Source organism: Macaca nemestrina, chromosome 11, assembly GCF_043159975.1.
Source record: "Macaca nemestrina isolate mMacNem1 chromosome 11, mMacNem.hap1, whole genome shotgun sequence".
NCBI classification, from domain to species: domain Eukaryota; kingdom Metazoa; phylum Chordata; class Mammalia; order Primates; family Cercopithecidae; genus Macaca; species Macaca nemestrina.
The window spans coordinates 48,521,816-48,548,165 of record NC_092135.1 but is presented as its reverse complement, the minus strand read 5'-3'; the positions used below and the strand labels follow the sequence as shown (position 1 = coordinate 48,548,165).

Genomic DNA, 26,350 nt, shown 5'->3' with positions numbered 1-26,350 from the left:
TGTTATGGTCAGAACAGTTTTAGCTTTTTTTGTGTGTGTGTGTATGCAATGCTTTGCATGGAAATGTCCTCATGATGCCCCTGTCATTGCAAGACCTTGAATATCCTTGATTCATCCAGATAACTATTTCCAAAGCCTTCCGGTAAAATACAGAACGATTGCTAATGAGAATTAACTGTTAAACTATTGGGACGGTCCTCAGGAACCAGAATATTGCATGAACCAAAGCATCCCATTCTCTAGCCCCTCAAATAAAAGGAATTTATTGTCTTTTGATGACAAGGCAGAGGAAGGACATATGAAGTAGCAGAAGGTGAATATTCAAGAGCAGCACTTAAGCTTCAATCCTGTCATTACACTCTGCCTACTGAAGGTTCCCACAAAAATCACTTGGACTCAACTCTTTCAGTCTCTCATTACTCATCGGTTACTGCTTCAAGGCTTTTTATCTGACCCACTGTGAGGGGGATGCATTCCAAAGCTGAGAAAATTATTTCCCTTGAGCGTGTTCAGGTGGGTGGGTGAATTTACAGTTGCAGGCGTTCAAGAATGTATCAGTGACAGCAAGATTCCTGCAGGTTCATTTCAGCTGCCGAAGAAATGAGTCTGCTGAATATTGATTCTGTTCTGCTTTAGGTGTTGCCCTTGGAGGCAGTCACCATCCACAAACACGCACGTAAACTCATACTCATGCAGCCCACACAGCAACAGCACATTGCTCTTAGATAGATCAGGCAGCTACATCTTCTGGAATCGACGCTGGGCAGAGAACTATTCTAGACTGTGTGTGTGTGCTGGGGGAGGATGGAGGGTAATTACACGGAAAATAGAGAACATGTTTTAGTAATCTGAAGGTATTGATGGTTTAACAAGAAACATAAAATTAAAGCCTACTAGTACATACAAATAAAATGGGCAATAAAGTGTATGCATAAACAACTGAACCAGTACAGTGACAATACTGGCAGTTTTGTATGAAGAAATCCTAAACATTTTCGTATGAAGAAAAGGTAAGGAAGCAGAAATTAAAAGGATAACTTGAAGAAGACCATAGGTAGCATGTCAGGCCTGTGGTAAATCTTAGAAGAGATGAACAAAAAGCTAATATTTTTCTAGTCTTAGAGGAAAGACATGAACTCAATGTAGTTAAGACAAATGAATGCCGTGGGGCAGCCTATCCAAGACTGTTGTTCCTAAAATCCATGCAATGTTCAGAGGTATTTCTCCTATTTTTTGGAATATAAATTCTGGTTTCAGAAAGCAACAAACAATATTCTCTCTTAGAGATTAACGAAGAGTATCAACATCTTAAGGGCCCCGAAGATTCTTCTACAATACAGCTCTCCAGCTGTAACTATTTTTAGTTCCATGTTTCCCAAACTTCTTTGATTAGAAGGGCTTTTTTTTGTGGTCCCAGGAATATTGTAGGAATCTTTTATGACACACAGTTGGAGAAGCAAATAGAATGGAATTATCAAAGATAATGTTGCGTACATATATCTTCCTTTTTCCCTTGCTGGTAGAACCATGGAAATACTTTTCCCAACGGCCTCAAGAACTTGCAAGTTTCTATCTTGTTCATCAACTTATCTTTAAAAAAAAAACTTTCAAGTCAAGTTAATATGATTATTTCATTTTAAAAACATTTGGGACCTGATTGCCTTTATCAAACAAGCTCCCATAATATGTTGAACATATTTGCTATAGTTTGCACTGAATCATCAAAAGGAAAACTGTGGTAAAGAATACATTATGCTGTCTAGAAGCATTTTATGTTGAGGAGCATGAAATCAGGAACCTGAGAGATCACCCTTCAAAGAACTACAATGCAATTATGGTTCAAGGTTGTGTATTGTTTTTAATGCATTCAGTTATGATACATCAAGAAGAAGGTAGCTGAAATGATTTTTGTTAATCACAGCTTATCATCAAACTGAGTTACTTCTTGTTTGTCACAGATTGGGTAATACTTGTTCAGTTGTCTCTAGTCTAAATGTATATAGGGATCCTAGTAATAACTAGCTTAGGAACTGGCCACTGGAGACAAAAGTCACAAACAATGTTTATCACTAGATTCTTTTAAAAGAGGGAGCGTAGGCTGTGTCCTCAGGCCAGAATTCACAACATCCTACAAAAGTAGAAGCAATTTTTCTCATGAATTAAGAGTAGGTTATCTTAGGACAATCAGGTAACAATTAACCTCAACTTTTTGACTAGCACCTAGATAGCATTTAGTGAATTATATCAGTGAGAGATAACTAATTCCATGTTCATGATATTATCAGGCTCCATGTTTTTATGTGTGTAATTTCTTGTTAGAAATTCAAGTCCATCGCTTCTAAGTCAGTGAACACATTATGCATGTTTCTCCTTATTTTGAAGTATTTAATGATACATAGTAGGTAAGGAAGATTCAGATATAAAACCTCAAAGTTGAAATATTTATAAAGGGGACAAATTTGACTCCCTAAATATGAAATTAAAACCTCCTCACTATAAAACAGCCTATAAGAGGATGTGAAAAGACAAAACAGTGTAAAAGAAAATATGTGCATCAAATATCATCATCAAAGGCTAATATCCAAACTATTGGAAGAGTTGCTACAATACAATAAGAAACAGACAAATAATATAACACAAAAAGGAAGTAGGGTATAACAGAATGTTCAGACAAAAAGATACAGGTAGTTTATCAACATGTAGAACAATGTTCCACCTTTCTGGTGGTCATTTAAATGCAAATTAAATCAACAGTGAGATATAATTTTAGCCTTATCAGATTAGTAAAAGTCCAGTATTTTTGAAAATATTTTTAAAGCAGCTGAAATCTCAATCAAAAGAGTTGAGAGGGCAACTTTCCAATAGTTATACGTTTATGTAGTATTTAAACCCTTTGACTTAACAATTCTATTCCTACTAATTAATTTTACAGAAATATTTTCTAGAGTGTTTATAAAAGTGTTCAGAAATAACAATGTCCCCTGAAGGATAATTTGTAATAATAGAAATGCAGCATTATTTGTAGTAACAAAAATTTTAAAAATAACCTAAATTCCTATATTGAATATGTTATAGTTGATTCATGGAGTAAGAAGACTAATAAGCCATTAGAAGGAATCAGGATTTGCATAATCTAACAAGGAAGCATGTCTATAACATATTGCTAAGTGTAAAACAGCAATGACAAGCAGTTCATATAATTTTATTTTTTAGATAAATGTTTGTGTGTGTACACACATGTAAATGATGTAGTAATGAATTTCTTTTCGTTTTTCTAGACATATTTTATTTTTCAACATTTTATAGAAAACTTTGTTTTTAAAAAAAGCAAAATAAAATACTCAAGCAAAAACACCTCAGATGGAATAGTGATGGAAGGATGCCATACGGCTAGCCTTAAATGTCTTTTTAAAGTAATTTCCCAAGTCAAACTGTAGGCATGATCTAGGGGATTAGAAGTGCATTAATCCCAAAACTCAGCTATCATTTCTCCATCGCTGCTCCATTGATGGCATCTCATCTTTTCCTTGGACTACTGCCTTGACCTTTAAACTGGTCTCCCTGCTTCCACTGTTGATTCATTGCAACAACCCATTCTCAACATAGCAGGTCGAATAGGCTTTCCAGCATTTCAATGATATGCTTTCTGTTGCACTCAAGATAAAACCCCAAATCCTTAACCTACCCTGTAAGGACCTATGTTATCTTGTCTTCCCCAGTTTTCCAGCCTCCTCCGATTGTATGCTACTCCTGCTTCACTAGGCTCCAGCCCTCTGGCCCCTTTCATTTACTCAACGGTACTCAGTTCTTCCCTGCCATAAAACCGTTTACAAGTTTTTCACTTTTTCCAGAATGCCCTTTCCCTGACTCCAAACCCATCCCATTTCTCCTCAATTCTTGGCTAAGATGCAGTCATTCTTTCTCACTCGTCCAGACTTCCTCAGAGAGGCTTTCCTAACTAAATAATATTTCTGTCAGTTTCTTTTACTTTCAGTTTACTTGTCACAGTCTGTAATCATATTATTATACAATTCTTTGCCTAATGTTTGCCTTTCTATCAGAGCAAGATTTATGTAAGTAGCAACCAAATCCTTAAATCAAACAAACAAATAGTCTATGAAATCACTTTGTTAGCATGATACCTGGCAGCATAAGAAATATTTTGAATAAATGAAAGAATATACCAACGCCTCCCACCCTGTTGATTCTTATTTTAAAAGCCCAGTATTTCTTAAGCTTACCTCTGTAAGCATCTCATAAAATATTCCAAAGTAAAGCCAATAGAAAACCAATCTACCATAATACAAAAGTATTTTAGTTAATGAACTGAAGTACTATTCAGGGTGAGTAGAAACATCCTTGGGTGCCACTTACAAAAACAGGCTCTGCTGTTTTCATATTCTCTCCATCCATAAGAGAGTAGGTGTCTCAACCCTGTTAAGCGTTTGTACTGTTAGAATCCCAGTGACCAGGGGAAGCTAGCATCGCCGTTTAAACTGTTATGTCTTAACTCACATTTTATTTCTGGCAATTTAGATTTTATACGCTTCTATCTTTTTTAAATGAAACCACAGCTCATCTGTTCTTACACCCTCCAAACTTAAAAGTTTGTATTTCTTTGACCAAGGAGATGGTAAATTGGGAAAACATGGGAAAACCTCCTACCAAAAGCATCACTCTTCTGGGAAGAGAAAGACAAACAGAAGTCGAATCCTGTGTTTATGAGTCAAATGTTGCTTGCCTGTTTTAGATGAGTTTTGCAAAGAGTTTTATTAATGTGCAAGCTTTCTTTCCAAGTTCCACAATTACATTTGTTCTGCTCTCATTTCCCAGTTCCACTAGAAACATCTGCATCTGCATTTGATACAAGTTCCGTAAGTAGGTACTCATTAAATTTCTTTGAGTCGTATATAATAGAAACCAGAAGATGATAAAAAGGGACAAAAGAAATGAAAAAATACTTGAACAATGAAGCACTTGAAGGGATGGAGACAAAACTCCTCCAAACTCATGGATTTTTTTCTCTAGAGTTCCGTAAGGAACATGCGTCTGTTCCTTTTTGCCTATTGTTTACTGGTTAAAATTCTCAAGGCCAGGTTCTAACTGGACCAGCTTAAAACAGGTGCCCATGTCAGTGTTCAATCAGGTATTGCCAGCCAGATCCACTTCTGTGAATGGAGTAGGCAGAGAAGGGGTGTTTTGGAAGACACCTTAATGGATATTTATGACAAACAGCCTATAAATTATACTGAAACATTTTATTGATTGACTGATAAGAAAGCTATAAATATAGATGTATAATTCACTGAGAGACTTTGAAAGAGCCATAATCTAATAATAGGATTCTAGAATGACATATTTTAAATTTGTTCAAATACTGAGAAAGATATAGAAACTTAAAGCACATGGGTAACCTTTATGTTTGGGGTGTAGAAGGTTGACCTTTAGCAATATGGCTTCCTTTGTCTCCAGTCTCCTGCTGGAAAGGGCATTTTTTAGTACACATTGTGTCTTATTAGCTTTGACTTTCTCCCTTCTTGCACACCCAAATTCACACCATGGGTTGTTGTCCTCTATGGTTTGTCCCCTTTCTCTTACTATCTTTGTCACTTCATACTACGGCCCTCACCTTATCACCTCATTCTCAAAGATTGACATTGGTCAGCAGGTATTCCGGCCTAAAGTTATTTACCTCCTTTATTCCACCTTCCATGTGCTGCAAGATGAATCTTCCTAAAACACTACTTTTGTCATGATGGCAATCTCCTCAAAAACATTTAATCCATTTTGCTTTCCTACTTCATCAAGTATAATGTCCTTGATCTGCCCAAGTCTTTTAATGATTTGGCTGTTCTTATCCACACTTCGTTTCCAGTCTTCCTTAATCTGAATGCGTGGGTCTATCAGTTTGGCCTTCTTAATGTCCTCTTCCAACCATATTCACACATCTACTCCCACTCCTGGCTCACGTTTGGTTTTGTACTGTGCTAGAATGCTATACCTCATCCCTCCTGTTCACCTATTGAATTCAGATTATTATTCTAGACCCATCTCAAGGCTTAACCTCCCATGAGGTCTACCTTATGCTTACTGTCCCAATTATTTTAAAAATTATTTTATTTTTGAACTTGGTATGTATTATGATTTTATAAAAGATTATTCTGGGCCAGGCACAATGGCTCACACTTGTAATCCCAGCACTTTGGAAGGCCGAGGCGGGCGGATCATAAGATCAGGAGATGGAGACCATCCTGGCCAACATGTGAAACCCCGTCTCTACTAAAAATACAAAAATTAGCTGGGCATGGTGGTGCATGCCTGTAGTCCCAGCTACTCAGGAGACTAAGGCAAGAGAATGGCTTGAAGCCAGTCCAGCCTGGCGACAGAGCGAGACTCCATCTCAAAAATAAATAAATAAAAATAAATGATTATTCTGTTCTTTAATGTCTGTAAACAGTTTGCAAATTTAGGCTACCAATATATAGAAAGTACATAATACTCTTTTATTCCTTATTATTTTAAATATTTATTATATGCTTCCTACATGCCTGACATTGTTCGAGACAATGCAGATACAAAGAGCAAGACAGATAAGATAAAGAAAGGTATAGAAAGATAAGATAAAGAAAGATACTCCCATCGGCATTACTTACGGCAGAAAAAGATAGACTGCAGCCTGGGCAAGGTGAAAAGTGACAAGAGATGTGGTAAGAGAGATAGGGGCAGACTGTGGAGAAATTTGAAAAGTATGGGATAGGGAAAATAGCATGATTTCTTTTCCTCTTCACCCTTCTCCTCCTCCTATGCTAAACAGTATAGGTTTTCTTTTAAATGTAATGGATGATCACTGACTCCTGTGTAGAAGAAATATTATAAAAAGGCAAATGAAGAAACAGAGGACATGCAGAAATCTGGGGAGGAGATGATGGTGCCTTGGGCTAACGTGATAGGAATGAAGCTGGAAGAATTTTTTCACGTGTTTACATGTGACCTCTCCTGCTATATGAAGGGCGCGGTGGCTCACACCTGTAATCCCAACACTTTGGGAGGCCGAGGCGGGTGGATCACGAGATCAGGAGATCGAGACCATCCTGGCTAACATGGTGAAAACCCGTCTCTACTAAAAATACAGAAACATTATCCGGGCGTGGTGGTGGGCGCCTATAGTCCCTGCTACTCAGGAGGCTGAGGCAGGAGAATGGCCTAACCCGGGAGGCGGAGCTTGCAGTGAGCGGAGATCGCACCACTGCGCTCCAGCCTGGGCAACAGAGCAAGACTCCATCTCAAAAAAAAACACAAACAAACAAACAAACAAAAAAAACAAACAAAAAAACCACACCACAGACAGATGATATATCTTAACCTATGAAATATTCCACAGGTAAAAACACACAGCAGATGTTCCATATATATCTGTTGGCAAACTAATTGATTTAATTTTACCACTGCTTTATTTAAAAAATTGAGGAATAGACAGGCGGAGCAAGATGGCCGAATAGGAACAGCTCCAGTCTCCAACTCCCAGCGCGAGCGACACAGACGACCGGTGATTTCTGCATTTTCAACTGAGGTACTGGGTTCATCTCACTGGGGAGTGCCGGACGATCGGTGCTGGTCAGCTGCTGCAGCCCGACCAGCGAGAGCTGAAGCAGGGGGAGGCATTGCCTCACCTGGGAAGCGCAAGGGGGAAGGGAATCCCTTTTCCTAGCCAGGGGAACTGAGACACACAACACCTGGAAAATCGGGTAACTCCCACCCCAATACTGCGCTTTAAGCAAACAGGCACACCAGGAGATCATATCCCACGCCTGGCCGGGAGGGTCCCACACCCACAGAGCCTCCCTCATTGCTAGCACAGCAGTCTGTGATCTACCGGCAAGGCAGCAGCGAGGCTGGGGGAGGGGCGCCCGCCATTGCCGAGGCTTAAGTAGGTAAACATAGCCGCTGGGAAGCTCGAACTGGGTGGAGCTCACAGCAGCTCAAGGAAACCTGCCTGTCTCTGTAGACTCCACCTCTGGGGACAGGGCACAACTATACAACAACAAAAGCAGCAGAAAACTCTGCAGACGCAAACGACTCTGTCTGACAGCTTTGAAGAGAGCAGTGGATCTCCCAACACGGAGGTTGAGATCTGAGAAGGGACAGACTCCCTGCTCAAGTGGGTCCCTGACCCCTGAGCAGCCTAACTGGGAGACATCCCCCACTAGGGGCAGTCTGATACCCCACACCTCACAGGGTGGAGTACACCCCTGAGAGGAAGCTTCCAAAGCAAGAATCAGACAGGTACACTCGCTGTTCAGAAATATTCTATCTTCTGCAGCCTCTGCTGCTGATACCCAGGCAAACAGGGTCTGGAGTGGACCTCAAGCAATCTCCAACAGACCTACAGCTGAGGGTCCTGACTGTTAGAAGGAAAACTATCAAACAGGAAGGACACCTACACCAAAACCCCATCAGTACATCACCATCATCAAAGACCAGAGGCAGATAAAACCACAAAGATGGGGAAAAAGCAGGGCAGAAAAGCTGGAAATTCAAAAAATAAGAGCGCATCTCCCCCGGCAAAGGAGCGCAGCTCATCGCCAGCAACGGATCAAAGCTGGACGGAGAATGACTTTGACGAGATGAGAGAAGAAGGCTTCAGTCCATCAAATTTCTCAGAGCTAAAGGAGGAATTACGTACCCAGCGCAAAGAAACTAAAAATCTTGAAAAAAAAGTGGAAGAATTGATGGCTAGAGTAATTAATGCAGAGAAGGTCCTAAACGAAATGAAAGAGATGAAAACCATGACACGAGAAATACGTGACAAATGCACAAGCTTCAGTAACCGACTCGATCAACTGGAAGAAAGAGTATCAGCGATTGAGGATCAAATGAATGAAATGAAGCGAGAAGAGAAACCAAAAGAAAAAAGAAGAAAAAGAAATGAACAAAGCCTGCAAGAAGTATGGGATTATGTAAAAAGACCAAATCTACGTCTGATTGGGGTGCCTGAAAGTGAGGGGGAAAATGGAACCAAGTTGGAAAACACTCTTCAGGATATCATCCAGGAGAACTTCCACAACCTAGTAGGGCAGGCCAACATTCAAATCCAGGAAATACAGAGAACGCCACAAAGATACTCCTCGAGAAGAGCAACTCCAAGACACATAATTGCCAGATTCACCAAAGTTGAAATGAAGGAAAAAATCTTAAGGGCAGCCAGAGAGAAAGGTCGGGTTACCCACAAAGGGAAGCCCATCAGACTAACAGCAGATCTCTCGGCAGAAACTCTCCAAGCCAGAAGAGAGTGGGGGCCAATATTCAACATTCTTAAAGAAAAGAATTTTAAACCCAGAATTTCATATCCAGCCAAACTAAGTTTCATAAGTGAAGGAGAAATAAAATCCTTTACAGATAAGCAAATGCTTAGAGATTTTGTCACCACTAGGCCTGCCTTACAAGAGATCCTGAAGGAAGCACTAAACATGGAAAGGAACAACCGGTACCAGCCATTGCAAAAACATGCCAAAATGTAAAGACCATCGAGGCTAGGAAGAAACTGCATCAACTAACGAGCAAAATAACCAGTTAATATCATAATGGCAGGATCAAGTTCACACATAACAATCTTAACCTTAAATGTAAATGGACTAAATGCTCCAATTAAAAGACACAGACTGGCAAACTGGATAAAGAGTCAAGACCCATCAGTCTGCTGTATTCAGGAGACCCATCTCACACGCAGAGACATACATAGGCTCAAAATAAAGGGATGGAGGAAGATTTACCAAGCAAATGGAGAACAAAAAAAAGCGGGGGTTGCAATACTAGTCTCTGATAAAACAGACTTTAAACCATCAAAGATCAAAAGAGACAAAGAAGGCCATTACATAATGGTAAAGGGATCAATTCAACAGGAAGAGCTAACTATCCTAAATATATATGCACCCAATACAGGAGCACCCAGATTCATAAAGCAAGTCCTTAGAGACTTACAAAGAGACTTAGACTCCCATACAATAATAATGGGAGACTTCAACACTCCACTGTCAACATTAGACAGATCAACGAGACAGAAAGTTAACAAGGATATCCAGGAATTGAACTCATCTCTGCAGCAAGCAGACCTAATAGACATCTACAGAACTCTCCACCCCAAATCAACAGAATATACATTCTTCTCAGCACCACATCGTACTTACTCCAAAATTGACCACGTAATTGGAAGTAAAGCACTCCTCAGCAAATGTACAAGAACAGAAATTATAACAAACTGTCTCTCAGACCACAGTGCAATCAAACTAGAACTCAGGACTAAGAAACTCAATCAAAACCGCTCAACTACATGGAAACTGAACAACCTGCTCCTGAATGACTACTGGGTACATAACTAAATGAAGGCAGAAATAAAGATGTTCTTTGAAACCAATGAGAACAAAGATACAACATACCAGAATCTCTGGGACACATTTAAAGCAGTGTGTAGAGGGAAATTTATAGCACTAAATGCCCACAAGAGAAAGCAGGAAAGATCTAAAATTGACACTCTAACATCACAATTAAAAGAGTTAGAGAAGCAAGAGCAAACACATTCGAAAGCTAGCAGAAGGCAAGAAATAACTAAGATCAGAGCAGAACTGAAGGAGATAGAGACACAAAAAACTCTCCAAAAAATCAATGAATCTAGGAGTTGGTTTTTTGAAAAGATCAACAAAATTGACAGACCACTAGCCAGACTAATAAAGAAGAAAAGAGAGAAGAATCAAATCTACGCAATTAAAAATGATAAAGGGGATATCACCACCGACCCCACAGAAATACAAACTACCATCAGAGAATACTATAAACACCTCTACGCAAATAAACTGGAAAATCTAGAAGAAATGGATAATTTCCTGGACACTTACACTCTTCCAAGACTAAACCAGGAAGAAGTTGAATCCCTGAATAGACCAATAGTAGGCTCTGAAATTGAGGCAATAATTAATAGCCTACCAACCAAAAAAAGTCCAGGACCAGATGGATTCACAGCTGAATTCTACCAGAGGTACAAGGAGGAGTTGGTACCATTCCTTCTGAAACTATTCCAATCAATAGAAAAAGAGGGAATCCTCCCTAACTCATTTTATGAGGCCAACATCATTCTGATACCAAAGCCTGGCAGAGACACAACAAAAAAAGAGAATTTTAGACCAATATCCCTGATGAACATCGATGCAAAAATCCTCAATAAAATACTGGCAAACCGGGTTCAGCAACACATCAAAAAGCTTATACACCATGATCAAGTGGGCTTCATCCCTGGGATGCAAGGCTGGTTCAACATTCGCAAATCAATAAACATAATCCAGCATATAAACAGAACCAAAGACAAGAACCACATGATTATCTCAATAGATGCAGAAAAGGCTTTTGACAAAATTCAACAGCCCTTCATGCTAAAAACGCTCAATAAATTCGGTATTGATGGAACGTACCTCAAAATAATAAGAGCTATCTATGACAAACCCACAGCCAATATCATACTGAATGGGCAAAAACTGGAAAAATTCCCTTTGAAAACTGGCACAAGACAGGGATGCCCTCTCTCACCACTCCTATTCAACATAGTGTTGGAAGTTCTGGCTAGGGCAATTAGGCAAGAGAAAGAAATCAAGGGTATTCAGTTAGGAAAAGAAGAAGTCAAATTGTCCCTGTTTGCAGATGACATGATTGTATATTTAGAAAACCCCATTGTCTCAGCCCAAAGTCTCCTTAAGCTGATAAGCAATTTCAGCAAAGTCTCAGGATACAAAATTAATGTGCAAAAATCACAAGCATTCTTATACACCAGTAACAGACAAACAGAGAGCCAAATCAGGAATGAACTTCCATTCACAATTGCTTCAAAGAGAATAAAATACCTAGGAATCCAACTGACAAGGGATGTAAAGGACCTCTTCAAGGAGAACTACAAACCACTGCTCAGTGAAATCAAAGAGGACACAAACAAATGGAAGAACATACCATGCTCATGGATAGGAAGAATCAATATCGTGAAAATGGCCATACTGCCCAAGGTTATTTATAGATTCAATGCCATCCCCATCAAGCTACCAACGAGTTTCTTCACAGAATTGGAAAAAACTGCTTTAAAGTTCATATGGAACCAAAAAAGAGCCCGCATCTCCAAGACAATCCTAAGTCAAAAGAACAAAGCTGGAGGCATCACGCTACCTGACTTCAAACTATACTACAAGGCTACAGTAACCAAAACAGCATGGTACTGGTACCAAAACAGAGATATAGACCAATGGAACAGAACAGAGTCCTCAGAAATAATACCACACATCTACAGCCATCTGATCTTTGACAAACCTGAGAGAAACAAGAAATGGGGAAAGGATTCCCTATTTAATAAATGGTGCTGGGAAAATTGGCTAGCCGTAAGTAGAAAGCTGAAACTGGATCCTTTCCTTACTCCTTATACGAAAATTAATTCAAGATGGATTAGAGACTTAAATGTTAGACCTAATACCATAAAAATCCTAGAGGAAAACCTAGGTAGTACCATTCAGGACATAGGCATGGGCAAAGACTTCATGTCTAAAACACCAAAAGCAACGGCAGCAAAAGCCAAAATTGACAAATGGGATCTCATTAAACTAAAGAGCTTCTGCACAGCAAAAGAAACTACCATCAGAGTGAACAGGCAACCTACAGAATGGGAGAAAATTTTTGCAATCTACTCATCTGACAAAGGGCTAATATCCAGAACCTACAAAGAACTCAAACAAATTTACAAGAAAAAAACAAACAACCCCATCAAAAAGTGGGCAAAGGATATGAACAGACATTTCTCAAAAGAAGACATTCATACAGCCAACAGACACATGAAAAAATGCTCATCATCACTGGCCATCAGAGAAATGCAAATCAAAACCACAATGAGATACCATCTCACACCAGTTAGAATGGCGATCATTAAAAAGTCAGGAAACAACAGGTGCTGGAGAGGATGTGGAGAAATAGGAACACTTTTACACTGTTGGTGGGATTGTAAACTAGTTCAACCATTATGGAAAACAGTATGGCGATTCCTCAAGGATCTAGAACTAGATGTACCATATGACCCAGCCATCCCATTACTGGGTATATACCCAAAGGATTAGAAATTATGCTGCTATAAAGACACATGCACATGTATGTTTATTGCGGCACTATTCACAATAGCAAAGACTTGGAATCAACCCAAATGTCCATCAGTGACAGATTGGATTAAGAAAATGTGGCACATATACACCATGGAATACTATGCAGCCATCAAAAAGGATGAGTTTGTGTCCTTTGTAGGGACATGGATGCAGCTGGAAACCATCATTCTTAGCAAACTATCACAAGAACAGAAAACCAAACACCGCATGTTCTCACTCATAGGTGGGAACTGAACAATGAGATCACTCGGACTCAGGAAGGGGAACATCACACACCGGGGCCTATCATGGGGAGGGGGGAGGGGGGAGGGGGGAGGGGGGAGGGATTGCATTGGGAGTTATACCTGATGTAAATGACGAGTTGATGGGTGCAGCACACCAACAAGGCACAAGTATACATATGTAACAAACCTGCACGTTATGCACATGTACCCTACAACTTAAAGTATAATAATAATAATTAAAAAAAAAAAAAAAAAAAAAAAAAGATCAATATGTAAAGGAGAAAAAAAAAAAAAAAAAAAAAAAAAGAAACAAGGAACTGAGTAGAAGGTTACATCTGGGAAAAGAAAGTTTGTTTTGCATTGCATTCTTTCTGCTGACGTGGGGTTTATGGGGTATAAATAAAGTGAGGCGGAGGCTCTGAGTGCGGCCGCCATGTTCTCTGTGAAAAAAAAAAAAAAAAAAATTGAGGAATAGAAGACTGATAGTATATAATGACTGAATTGACCAATTTGTTTTCGTTGTTAAACATTTCTCTTCGTCCTCATAATGGACACCTGCACAATTATTTGTTTGATTTACCAGGCAATGATGTTCAGTCAAGATGAGCCAAACTACTAAATTGAACCTTCCTAACATTTTTCAGTTTTTGGACATGTCCTCAATGTGTCACAATATTGTAAGGATCTTTAATAGGAAAATCTCAAGGCAATGTAAGATAGCTGAACATTTTTTTCTTCCCACAAGTATATTTCTTTTTAGTCCAGTATGTTTGCTTTTGCAAATGTCATGGTAATGTTTCAAATAATTATTTAATCTCCAATGTATAGTTGTGAGTAGTATGTGCCAATGATTAAAACTCTATGTATGGAAATAAAAGTGCTGCTTACAAAGGCTGTTAAATCTCAAGACTGTGTTTTGGTGTCTAATTCATTTTTCTTTTTATAACTATAACTTGACTATTTGAGGACTAACTTTTCCCGAGTAACTTTTTGAAAAAAAATTTAAATGTTCACAAGAGAAAGGCACCATATAAGTGAGTTGACTCAAAGACATGTAATCTGTTCCTTATAGGTAAATCATATAATGAATGCAAAGCCTAGGATGTCAGGTTTCCAGTGAAGTTCTCTTCTGAAAAATTACCGTCAGGGTAGAAAAAATGAAATAATAAATACAAAAGCACTTTGAAACATTTTAAAAATAAAATATGTGGTACTCTTTTTATTTAATAAATCAGAACAGCTTCTTTTTCCTTTATTCAGAACAATTGCAAGCCCTTGGATTCTAAAGAAAATGTTTTTTGGAATGGTTGACTAAAAGCCAGAGTTGATTTCACCAACCTGAAAACCTTCTACCGCCCTGTTTTAATTTGTACAAGAAGCTCTGTGAGAGAAGCCTCCTTCAATATTTACTAATATCATTTCGAGAAAAAAAATTCTAATGAAATGGTTCACTGATGAAAATAATGCCAAGTCCTGATACGGCCCATTGGAATGAAATCACAGTTCCATAGAATTTTAGAAGTGGACAAGGTATTAGAAACCATTTAGTTCAATTCATTTGCTTCTCACATGGTAACAAAAAGGCAAATTTTTGTGACAGAGAAGAATAGACAATTGAGAGGGATCCACACACTGTATCTTCATAACAATAATAAAAAAAGCATTGTTTACTGACTTCCATGAACCCTTTTGTGGCAGCATTGAGGTTTAACCTCTGGTCTCTGAAGCTGAAGCCAATACTCTTCACCTGCATCCTGAGGCCAATAGTCTTCACCTGCCTCCTGCTTGTTTGAATATCTTCATTTTACTGTATTATTGAAGCCATTCCATTGACTAAATTGTAAACAACAAAATTAAAATGTCTCTGCAAATTTTCTATATTCCAGGAACTGTTCTAAGCACTTACAACTAGTAAATTGTTTTAATCACTACATACCATTATCATTTCTGCTTTACAGATTAGAAAACTGAGGCTCAGAGAGTTTGATCATTCATCAAAATCCCAGAGATACTGAGTGGCAGAGTATGGATATGAATCCACACAATATGAATACTAAATACCTGCCCATTACTTTATTTGTGACTACCCAAAATACTTCACTTAAAATTATAATAAAACTTAGACAATTTATGTTCTTAAAAATAAATAGTATATAAAATTCTGATAATGACTGCTTCTAGTTTTAAAACCCTGATAATTTAACTTTCAGCATTAGGATTTCAAATATATCATCAAAGAAAGAATCTGGGAAATACTTTGCTAATTTGGGGAACATATTACCTGATTCAAATATTCATGTGAAAGACTCTGCATCTGCTTTGATCTTGTCTGTATCTCCAGATATCAACACAGCACTTGGAATGTGATAGGAGTTCCATAGCATCTATGAAATGAATGAAGGGATGAATTATTGAATTGCAAATAATTTTTATGTGTAAAAATGCTAAAGAATTTTATTAGGGCAAGTCTGGTGACTTGCAATGATTCATATAGCTTCACTCAATATCAACAAATTTCTTAAATTACCAAATTACATAATAAGTTTAAGCATTATATGTATTATTAAATAAGTTTATAAAAAATCATGTTGCTTTTCTTTAAGTACCATATGAATTGAATTGTGCTTTTAAAATCTGAACACCAGAAAAATGACAAAATACTGGCAGTTTTTAAAAATCAAAATTTCGACTATCAACATAAATATTTATTCCTCTAAAAAATCACTTTCCTTCCCTTATGATCAAGCAGGTGTAATGACGAAAGATCAATTTAATCCACATATTTAGGAATATTTGCCAAGCAAAATATAAACAAGATAATACTTTTCTTTCAGTGCTTGTTGAATCCCACAATGGTTAGCATAGTGGGCAAATAAATATATGCTTAATTCATTTACTGGGATTTGTTTTATGTTGGTCTTCCCAGATATTTAAAATTTCATTACTCAACAGAAATTATCTACTCAGTAACCTTGGTAACACATATGTTTAAATACTATAGAAAGATAATTAGAAAATAGATGCATTGTAAGTAGAAATTTTATACTACAGGAAGCTCAAAATATAAGAGTATTTCAAGTACATTGTTTACCATCTTAATTAGCTATTTAAAAAATAAAACGTCTCAATAGATCTGATATTTTTCTCCAGAATGAATTCTAGTCAAGTGAATCAATGCAATTGTTGGGGAAATTTGATATTCAGCCTCTATATAGCTCAAATATTTGATTTCCCTTTGTATTCTAGGCACTATTTTACAAGAAGACCTGTATTATATGGCAGTGCTGGATGATCTCCCACTAAGTAACAAGGCGGCCTGCTTCTGCTCAGCTTACCCAGCTAGAGAAGAGTAGCCCAGCTCACAGGGGTAAGGTGTGCACTACAGCTGTGCAACATTAGAGAAGCTACTGGATATTTTGAATAGTTCAAACATATTATTTATTTATTCAGTAATATTGAGATGCTTTATCTTCAATAAGATGATAATTATTTTAGATTCCCCAGCCGTTGTTAAAGCCAGATATAAATTATTCCCTTCATTGGGTGGGTGGGGAGTAGAGGGCAAGCATTGGATGGATGACCTTTAAAAAGTCCTCTCAAACTGAAAGGATGTGGTTTTAGATGTCTATAATCTAGTTGGGGAAATAACCCTGAAGCAAAGCTAACTATGAAGGCTGAATATAATTAATTGCTGAGTAAATCGCCTGAAGGAAGAGAAGCAACATGAAGTTTAACAAAACTTGTGCCAACATGAAGTTTAACAAAACTTGTGTTCAGCACATTTATTATAATGAGATTTTTAAAAAGATCTTATTCGGTGGGAACTGTATTTATAAGTAGAGTTCTCTATGTTTCTGTTTCTATAAAATGGTGTAATAAATTGAAATGCAATCTACTTTTCTTTTTCTTTCTTTTTTTTGGTGGGGGGGCGTAGTCTCGCTCTGTCGCCCAGGCCGAGTGCAGTGGCACGATCTCGGCTCACTGCAAGCTCCGCCTCCCGGGTTCACGCCATTCTCCTGCCTCAGCCTCCCGAGTAGCCATCCCACCTGGCTAGTTTTTTCTTTGTATTTTTAGTAGAGACGGGGTTTCACCGTGTTAGTCAGGATGGTCTCCATCTCCTGACCTTGTGATCTGCCCGCCTCGGCCTCCCCAAGTGTTGGGATTGCAGGCGTGAGCTACCGTGCCCAGCCTACTTTTCTTAATCTGTAAGTACCACTGATCACTAAGTAACCAATTTGATCCCAGCATAGTTTATTGAGTTACTGAGATTGGCTGAACCAAATATTCTTGTTTTCATTAATATCCTGGGCAGTTGGATTAATTACAAGGTTATTAACTTTCAAACAATAGGGTTTTTTTTTTAGATGTCTTTTTAATACTAACTGATCTTTATGATAGTATCTTTCTAATTTCAGTGCTTTAGAATTATATTCAGAGAACCAAGTTCTACAAATATTGAAAGAGCAATTTTCAATGTTATTGCTTGCTTCCTTTTATTGGTTATTGGTATTTTCTCCAATAATTTAAAACAGAAAAAAATGGGCAGTCTTCTTTTGATATTTTATTGGCCAAGTCTCTAATGCACCTCAAGTTACATTTTGGATAACATTGCCCTACATCAGATAACAGCTCTATAATCCTTACCTTCAGCTTCATTCGTCCACTTTTGCCTTTCTTTCCTTCTCTCAGCCCTGCAGATTCTGGTGGTCATGCCAGGGTTAGTTGCTAGTAGTTCTTGGTTACCAAAAAGTCCAGAGAATAATTGTCAATCCACTCTAGAAAACAGCAGATGGTAGATTTGGGGAAATAATTCCATTGTAAAACCTAAAGGTTGAATGCTAGTTAAAAACACAGTCATGTCTCGATCTAGCTGGCTTGGACATCAAAGATGGCAGAGGGCCAATGAATGAAAGTGGTAGGCCATTCTTGATAAAGCCCCTGTTTAAGAGGTCTCCTCCTGCATTAATCTCCTTGGCCCCGCATCAGAAGTGGCAGCAATGCCAGCATCCAGCATCTTTCACCTGGGAGAAAAGTTCTGGAACCAGAGAGAAAATTTCATTTGTTATTCAGATCCATTTATCTTCTCTACTTTTCAACACCTTTTTTTTTTTTTCTTTATTTGTCTCCTCTGTCTCTGAGATTGATTATTCTTATGAGCTTATTTTTTTCTTGTATTTTTAGCTAGAAAAAAATTTCAAGTAAGTGAATACCAGAAAAATGCTTTGGGCCTCTGTGAACAGGAGTTTTAAGCATACACAAGTGAACTTTTAAATGAGTTAATCATGACTTCAAGATGTACTCAGATACATTGATGATAAAGTAGGACTTCAGGAGGACTATAATAGCAGTCTTTTACCTTTTTTGTTTTGTTTTGTTTTTAAATAGATACTTCACCAGGAATTAATTCAGAATTCTTGTAAATGCTCTTGGCTGAAGGTCCTATTAGCCTTCACTTGAACATTTTGGTCAGGGTTTCTTTTTCCCATTTTGGAAAATCGTTTTCTGGTATCAAAGAAACACATGTAGTATTGATTTTATTTTTTTAAAAAATTGAATTACACAACCATTTCTTTTCTTGCTTCATGACACAGGAAAGGCTTGCCATGTCTTTTGGGAAAGACCTGCCAGTGATCCAAAGGTCAACCTAATCTTCCTGGTAACCCTTCCAAGGGGACTCTGGTACTGTCGATAATTACAGGCGCCACAGATGGCACCATTTTATCTTCCAGAAACCTCCTCCTCTGGATAGCAATGAGTTATAACGCTACATAAATTTAAAAAAAAAAAAGTGTGAACATCTTCCCTCTGATCAGCAATAGGTCATTCTGCACAGGATTTCAGAGCTCATGAAAGATGTCCACTGGTCAGTTCATCACAGTGTCTGCATGCACTCCATTAGCTATGCTGTAAGGAATGCCACTTGCTCTTTGTGTTCTGTGAGGCAGAACAATAGGGCACTCTCCTCTGGAATAGCTGCTGATTCCTTCAAAGTTCAGTCAAAGCCCACATTTTTCCTTTCTGAATAATGTATGAGCTTGGTTCACCCATGTGCTGCTAATCTACTATGGAGGAAGCTTCCAACAGCTTTCAGCCTTTTTGTCCATGCCACTGAGAAAAACTCACCAGTTCATACAGGAAGACCTTGTGATCAGACTTTGGTAGAAGGATTTTGATGAAAAGGTAGGAGTGAGAGAAACCCAGAGGAGTGTGAATTGCACATAAACAGACAGGCATGCTGACCTTTGAGATGGCATCCAATTCAATATTTCTTACCTCATGGGCTCATGTGAGACAGAAAGTAAATACAGCTTCTGATGCACAACAGTGAGCAGGCATTGTGTTGAAGAAATACTCCTCCACGTCCCCTTGTGAAACGGAGGGCCCAGTCAGTGGCCAGCTTGCAAGCCTTTTTAGTCCATGATGTTCAATGTGCCCCATGGGGGTCTACTTCTATTTTTCACCTGTGTATTATTCCCAGGACCATTGTAACAAATTACCACGAGCTGGGGGGTTTAAAATAGCAGAAATTTATTCTCTCATAGTTCTAGAGCCTAGAAGTCCAAAATGAAGATGTTGGCAGAGCCATGCTCTCTCTGAAACTTCAAGGGAAGATCCCTTTTTGCCTCTTCCAGCTTCTGGTGGCTCTTGGTATTCCTTGGCTTGTGGCAATAGAACTTAATCTCTTTCTCATCTTTAAGTGACCTTCCTTTCTGTGTGTATTCATCTGTCTTCCCATAAGGGCACCAGCCATTGGATTTAAGGCTCAACTGAATCCAGTATGACTATATGTTAGCTAATTACACTTATTTCTAATTAAGCTCACACTCTGAGGTTCTGGGATGACATAAATTTTGTAGGGATATTTTTCAACCTAGTATACAACCTATAAGAATAAAGAATCATAATTTATAGACCCCTGTGCTAATTTCTAGAAGTATCTGGGAAGCATGCTTTGTGCCTAGCCATTTTTAAAATGTGGATAAAGATGCTTCTAAGGATCATATTCCATTCCTCAACCAGAGGGAGACAGCTTCACGTGTGCAAAACTACCAGCCTCCTAGGACCAAAGGCTTCCCTATACATATGTGATCAAACCCACATCCTTCAAGGGCCTTTTTTCATATGACTTTTCTCTGGAGCTACTCTTTCCAGAGGATGTTATTAATCTTCTTTTAGTCCCATAAATTTCAGTAGAGTTTTATAAATTTAGAACTTCTCAAGGTCCCCAAAATCCACTGTCCAGGTAGGAGGGCAGGAATAAAGCAGTGAAGAATCATGAAATCACAAACATTTAAAGGAAATTGAGGCACTGGGCAGCCAACCCTTTATGGAAGATAGTACCTTACATTTATTAGTTAGCTCCATAAGCAGGAATGACCAAGTATGAAACCAGAAATTTATGTGGTAGATGACTTCTGAAGAATGGAAGAATGTATTATGAGGGAGGTAGGAGGGCCCAAAACAAACCTCACCTGTTTTATCAGTTAGCTTCAAGCTACTCCTGAAGCTCAGAGTGACCTCTTTCCGTCATCTCAATTCTTACATACCAATCAATCAACATGGGTGTTGTGTTTAGCCTCTTGTTGTATTTGGCTAATATCTTCTCACTTGAACTTGTTAAATCTTCCAAGAGTGGAGGAATGTGAGGGGACAGAGTGTAAGTGAAGACATTTTCTGTTCTCTGGGTCCAAGGAGTACAGGGGGCCTCTCATGCCCAGCAGAGTGGCTAGGGAAAAGCAGGAACAGCATTCTCTAAGGCAGGTGACATGAATTTGAACATTAGAGCAAAACTCCTTTAGCTTTACCATCTCCTGCTAGAGCCTCTGTAGACATTTTTCACCAATATGTTGTCTTTCCTATCCGTTATAATGTTTTAGTTGTGATTAATAAAAGAACTCCGCAAAATGCCCTACAAAACAAGGGTTTTATTACCTCATACCACAAGAATTGTTGAGTCTAGAAGTTTCCAAGATTGGTTAATTTAGCAGCTTAATAATATGAAGGGCTCCGGTGCTGTTGGTCTGTCTTCTCTAACTTGGCTATGTTTCCGTTGTGGTCTTGAGATGGCTGAGGCTGATGCAGACATGAAGACCAGGACCACTTTCAGGGGTGGGCCATCAGTGCTCTCCTGTAGGGCCCCAGGTTCAGCAGGTCCTGCTTGGGTGCTAATGCTCTGTGGTCACTGTATTGGAATTCTTAGTAATTCTACTTAGAATTTGTGCTTTGTAAGTGAAGTATGATGGAACAAAGAAGCATGTACCAAGGGTTCAGAGCCCCAACTCATGGGCAGTCCTGCCTGACCTCCTTGCTGGGACAAGTTCTAGGCCACTTGCTCCCAGTCACTGCCCAACAGCTGCTGCCCACCTCTGCCTCTGGCAGAGGTTGGAGTATAGGTGCAGGGGGTCGGGGTCAGAGTAATGTGTGCTGTACATCTGAGTTGCAGGACGAGGCTCTAGGTGTCTCTGAGGGTACCCCAAACCCAAAGCACAAATAAAAACCACTATGACAAGTCAAGAAGGAGAGACCATTGAAAAAAAAAAAAAAGGAAAATGTTTGATTCTGCTTCTTGAATAAGGATCTTCACATTTTAAATTTTCATTTGGGCCTGCAAATTACGTGGCTAACCCTGGTTCAGAAATCCAGCAGAGAAAACAGATTTTACTTTGAAAGGCTTTTCTCTGTCTAGAAAAGTCTTCTTCAGATGCTTCGAGGAGATCCTAGTTCCACATAGCTCAGAGTTGGAGCACATGTCCATGCCTGAGATAATGACTGGCCAGCAATTAAGACTACTCTGATTGATACAGATCAATAGAGGTTCACTTTTGGGACAAAGATGGTCTCCATCCTTGAACTCATGGTAGCTTCAAGTATTAGAGCAAACTTGGGTTCAGCAAGTAAGGAAAAATTAGGGTAGAATAGTGGGAGGAGGATGATTTAGGTATAAAATTAGCAGTGTCTGTCACACTGTTTTCTCTATGATTTATCTCCCTTTTCATTCCATTATATCAGCTAGATAAGTCATAAGGATTCTCAGAAATGACCTAATGAATGCTCTTCCAGTTCTTTTGCAGTGGAAATCACACAGAGAACCCCAAAATCAGAAGGCAGTAAGAAAACGAAAGGGTAGCTACTTTGGTTGAAACAGATGAGTGTTGCTTGGGTCCTAACAAATTAGGAAACCATTACCCTAAAGTAAAAGTCTACTAAACCAATATAATTATGTCAACTTAAATGTTGTTCTTGAAAAATCTTTCCAAGCTACTTATATTTTTTTTAAGACCTCAAAAATGTCCTAAAAATAGATGTTCGTCAGACGTATGTGCACTTCAGTTTATTTTATTTTCTTACTCAAATGCAATATTTTTTCTTTTTCAGGGCATATAAGATAAACTAACCCATCAGGAAGAGATACTATAACAATTAATGTTTTTCTAGTTTAATTATTGTTTTTACTTAGGACTGAGCATCTCACCAAGCCTTCTGATGTTTGGCCTGTGTACTTAATTTCCAAACTACCAGAATCACATTAAAATTCCTAAGCATTTGGGATTGGACGACTTGATGGAATAGCAGAATGTAACTGGGCAAGAAACTGAGTTGGAAGTTGATTTTGTTTTCTTTTCACACCAAACTCTCAGCTACTGGGCAGACAGATCTTACATCTTTCTTTACCCATTGTCCCAGAAGATTTTTATGCCAACCATTCAGTTCCAGTCACTCTGGTGTACTCCCAGAGGTACAAATGCCACCAGCTGAGAATGTCAGAAGAGGAAATCCAAGCCTGACTATACACTTGAGCTTTACAGAAAACATTTAGCAACCTGGAAAGGCCTCAAGAAAATGTGTCCTAACCCTTCCACATTCCATCCACTGCTTTACCATGGTACAAATACGTACACTGCAAAACCTTGCCCCGCAAATGCACACTATAATCCACAAAACTGTGCCCTTATGCACCACAGTCAGAAACACAGAAAATTTCTTCTGTATAGGAATTCTGAAAACGAAGACCAGAGTCTGAGGTTTTCACCACAAGGACTCCACCAGGATTAGCACAGATGCTTGGGAAAGAGAGGGGTTCAGTCTGGCAAAACACTCCACACAAACTTAACTGAGCATCACTAGTGGAAGGAGAGGAATGTACCCAAGACACACGGATGCCACAGTGTCTCACTGAATCTTTTCTAGTTCTAAAGATCAGGCTTTAGTTGAGTGATGTTGGTGCACATAGGCTTGCATTTTTTATGTTACCTGTTAGGGTTTCTTGGCTTTGTTCTAATCTTAGGCCTATGGCACAACTAACTGAGGTCAGTTACCTAGAAAAAGTATCTGAAGAGGACTAGGTAAGAAGTGGGCATAGGTGAGTGCTGGATAAAGAAATTCAAACCCTTAAAATACTCTATTTCTTGAGCAATGTCTTTGTTATAAAGAAGGGCATGATGAAAAAATGAGAATCACACTTTGTCTTAGTCTGTTTGTGCTGCTATAACAGAATACCACAGAGAGGGGAATTTACCAAAAAAAAAGAGAGAGAGATATTTGTCTCATGGTTCTGGGGTCTGGGAAGTCCAAGACTGAAGGGTCACATCTAGTGAGAGTCTTCTTCCTGTGTCATAACATGGCAGAAGGCATCACACAGCCAACACATGAAACAGAGGAAATCAAGCCAAATTCATCCTTTTATCCTGAGCCCACACCCGTGATAACTAACTCACTCTCATGATAAGGGCACTAATGTTTTCAGAAAGTTGAAGCTCTCATGACCTAATCACCTCTTAAAGGCCCTGGCTGATAATACCATCACAATGACAATTACATTTCAACATGAGTTTTGGAGGGGACATTCAAACTACTGCACACTTTGACCTGCTTTTTCTAGACTATTGAAGAATTGCCAAGCTGGTTTCAGAATTTTCAATGGCATTTACGTATGTTGGAGATACACAACTCATCTAAAAATCATACGATAACATTCAGAAAAGTGCTTTGTAAGGTAGGAGGGTGATTTTCTTGTTATTTGTCTAAACTCCACATTTCCAGAGTCTGGCTGAAACTGAGAGGTTGAGCGATTTGCCCTGAGTCACACGATTTCCAGCCCAGTCTCTTGGCTCTCAGTCCAGTCACCACAAAGCAGACAGCTCTAAAAAAAAAGTACCCAGAGCAGATTTTCTTAGGGTCACTAACTTCACCGAATATATTATTATGCATATAATATCAGCAGTTACAATCTGTCTGGAAACCAACATCATTAACTCTAGTAAGTCATGGATGGGAGTTCTTTGTAATGGTCCTTTTCCTGTGGATTGAATTATTCAGGCAGTTTTGGAACTCACAGAACTGTTAAATAAATATATATGAAATCTGCCTTTTATGCCTAGTCAGTCTCTGCATGAGTTTTCTTCTAAGACAAAAGGAACAATAGTAGTCACATGCTTGTGATGAATATATGACTCAGAGCTTGAGAAAGCTTGTTAGTGTTTTCCTTTCTATGACATTTAATTTGCTGTGTGTCATTACATCCCCAAGCACTGTTGGCTATGCCAATGTTATGGTCATCTTGGTGCCTGGCTATCAGGTGTGGGGTAACAAGTATGGGGAGCAATGTCAGCTTGAACAAAGAGGATGAGTCACAGAGAAACTAAAGCCCTGTGCTACTCCATGGTTTGTGTTGAGGAGAGTGATAATAGGGCAGCAGGGAGTAATTTCTAATCAATGGCAGGCCTACTTTTTGGAGAGAACTTCTTTGATTTTGTAATATTTGAATATTAATTGAGGTGGCACATTTGGCCACTAGTTTCACTGCTCACCTGGTATGAACCTGGTATAAATTGAATATGAGCATATTTTTGACCTGTTATTTCTTGGTTTAATTCAATTAGTCATTCAGGACATAGGATTCTATTTCCCAGGGACTTGCACATGTTTTTAGCAAAGGGCCACATAGTAAATATTTTAGGCTTTGTGGGCAAAACGTCCTCTGCTGGCAATACTCAACATTGCCATTGTAGTATGAAAACAGCCATGGACAATTAGTTGAAAAAAAAAAAGGCAGTTGGGGGGCATCGCTTTGTTTCAGTAAAGCTTTATTTACAAAAACAGGAAGCTGGTTGGATTTGGTCCATGGGGACATAGTTTGCTGACCTCTGTTCTCATTGTTCTGAAGTTTCTCAACTCACTCTAGAAAGTGAAGGCAGGTCTTAAGGGGCTCTGGGAAGCTTTCAGCTGGAAGAAAACCACGTCTGGGTGGAAAAAGAAGGCAGGGTTTCATATGATTTCTAGATGAATTCTAGCCATCTTTAGAAGTCTGGGAGGGAGAGATTTGGGAAGTTCAATTCACATTAATTGTCCACTGAGGCTTCCCTAGAAAGATTGAATTATCTCTGCGTGAGGTAATTGGTTGAACTGGTCCTCTCATCACATTCTATGCATGCTTTTCACTAAAGAGAGTAGAGATCAGTTGGAGGGAGTTTTCTCTAGTGCCTGCAACCCACTGCCATATTGAAAAAACAGAACCTCACTTGACATGGTTACAGACGCCAAAGAACGTGTATTTTGAATTTATACCTCAGTGTGTGGTAAATATGATTTTGGTCAGTGCAACGTAACTTGAAGACATAGAGACATATGGTTTGAGCTCGTGCTGTGTGTGTGTGTGTGTGTGTGTGTGTGTGTGTATAACAGAAAACAATACCATCTGACCAAACAGTAGGCTTGGTGCCAGATGCCAATCTGACTGAGAGGCACACAAGCGAACAAAGCTAACCTCAGCCTTCACTTCCTCCTCCCCCAAGAATCTATTAAAAGACTGAAAAGGACTGTTTAGCATCAGAGAGTGGGGCATGATGCTAAAGTGCACATTCTCCAGCGTCAGAAGCAGCAGCAGCTGCAGCCAAGTTTCAATGACAATCACCCGCTCTGCTATGCCTCAGCACATCCCAGAACCCGGAGGAG

At 38.9% G+C, this 26,350-nt stretch overlaps 1 long non-coding RNA gene across 7 annotated transcripts in view; it reads right to left on the bottom strand.

The window, feature by feature from the left end:
- The window catches only part of LOC105492676 (uncharacterized), a 73,962-nt gene extending 52,387 nt beyond the window's left edge, over positions 1 to 21,575 (bottom strand). For 5 of the 7 annotated variants that reach the window (XR_011609769.1, XR_011609768.1, XR_011609770.1 and 2 more), the window contains exons 1-3: positions 21,332 to 21,575; positions 18,044 to 18,174; positions 15,681 to 15,783 (exon numbers count right to left, since the gene is read on the bottom strand). This is a non-coding gene — a long non-coding RNA (uncharacterized lncRNA). Of the gene's footprint in view, positions 1 to 14,611; positions 15,233 to 15,680; positions 15,784 to 18,043; positions 18,435 to 21,331 lie in introns of those variants that run through there. The other 2 variants (XR_011609767.1, XR_011609765.1) reach the window with 2 other exon arrangements.
- Between the last annotated feature and the right edge of the window lie 4,775 nt (positions 21,576 to 26,350).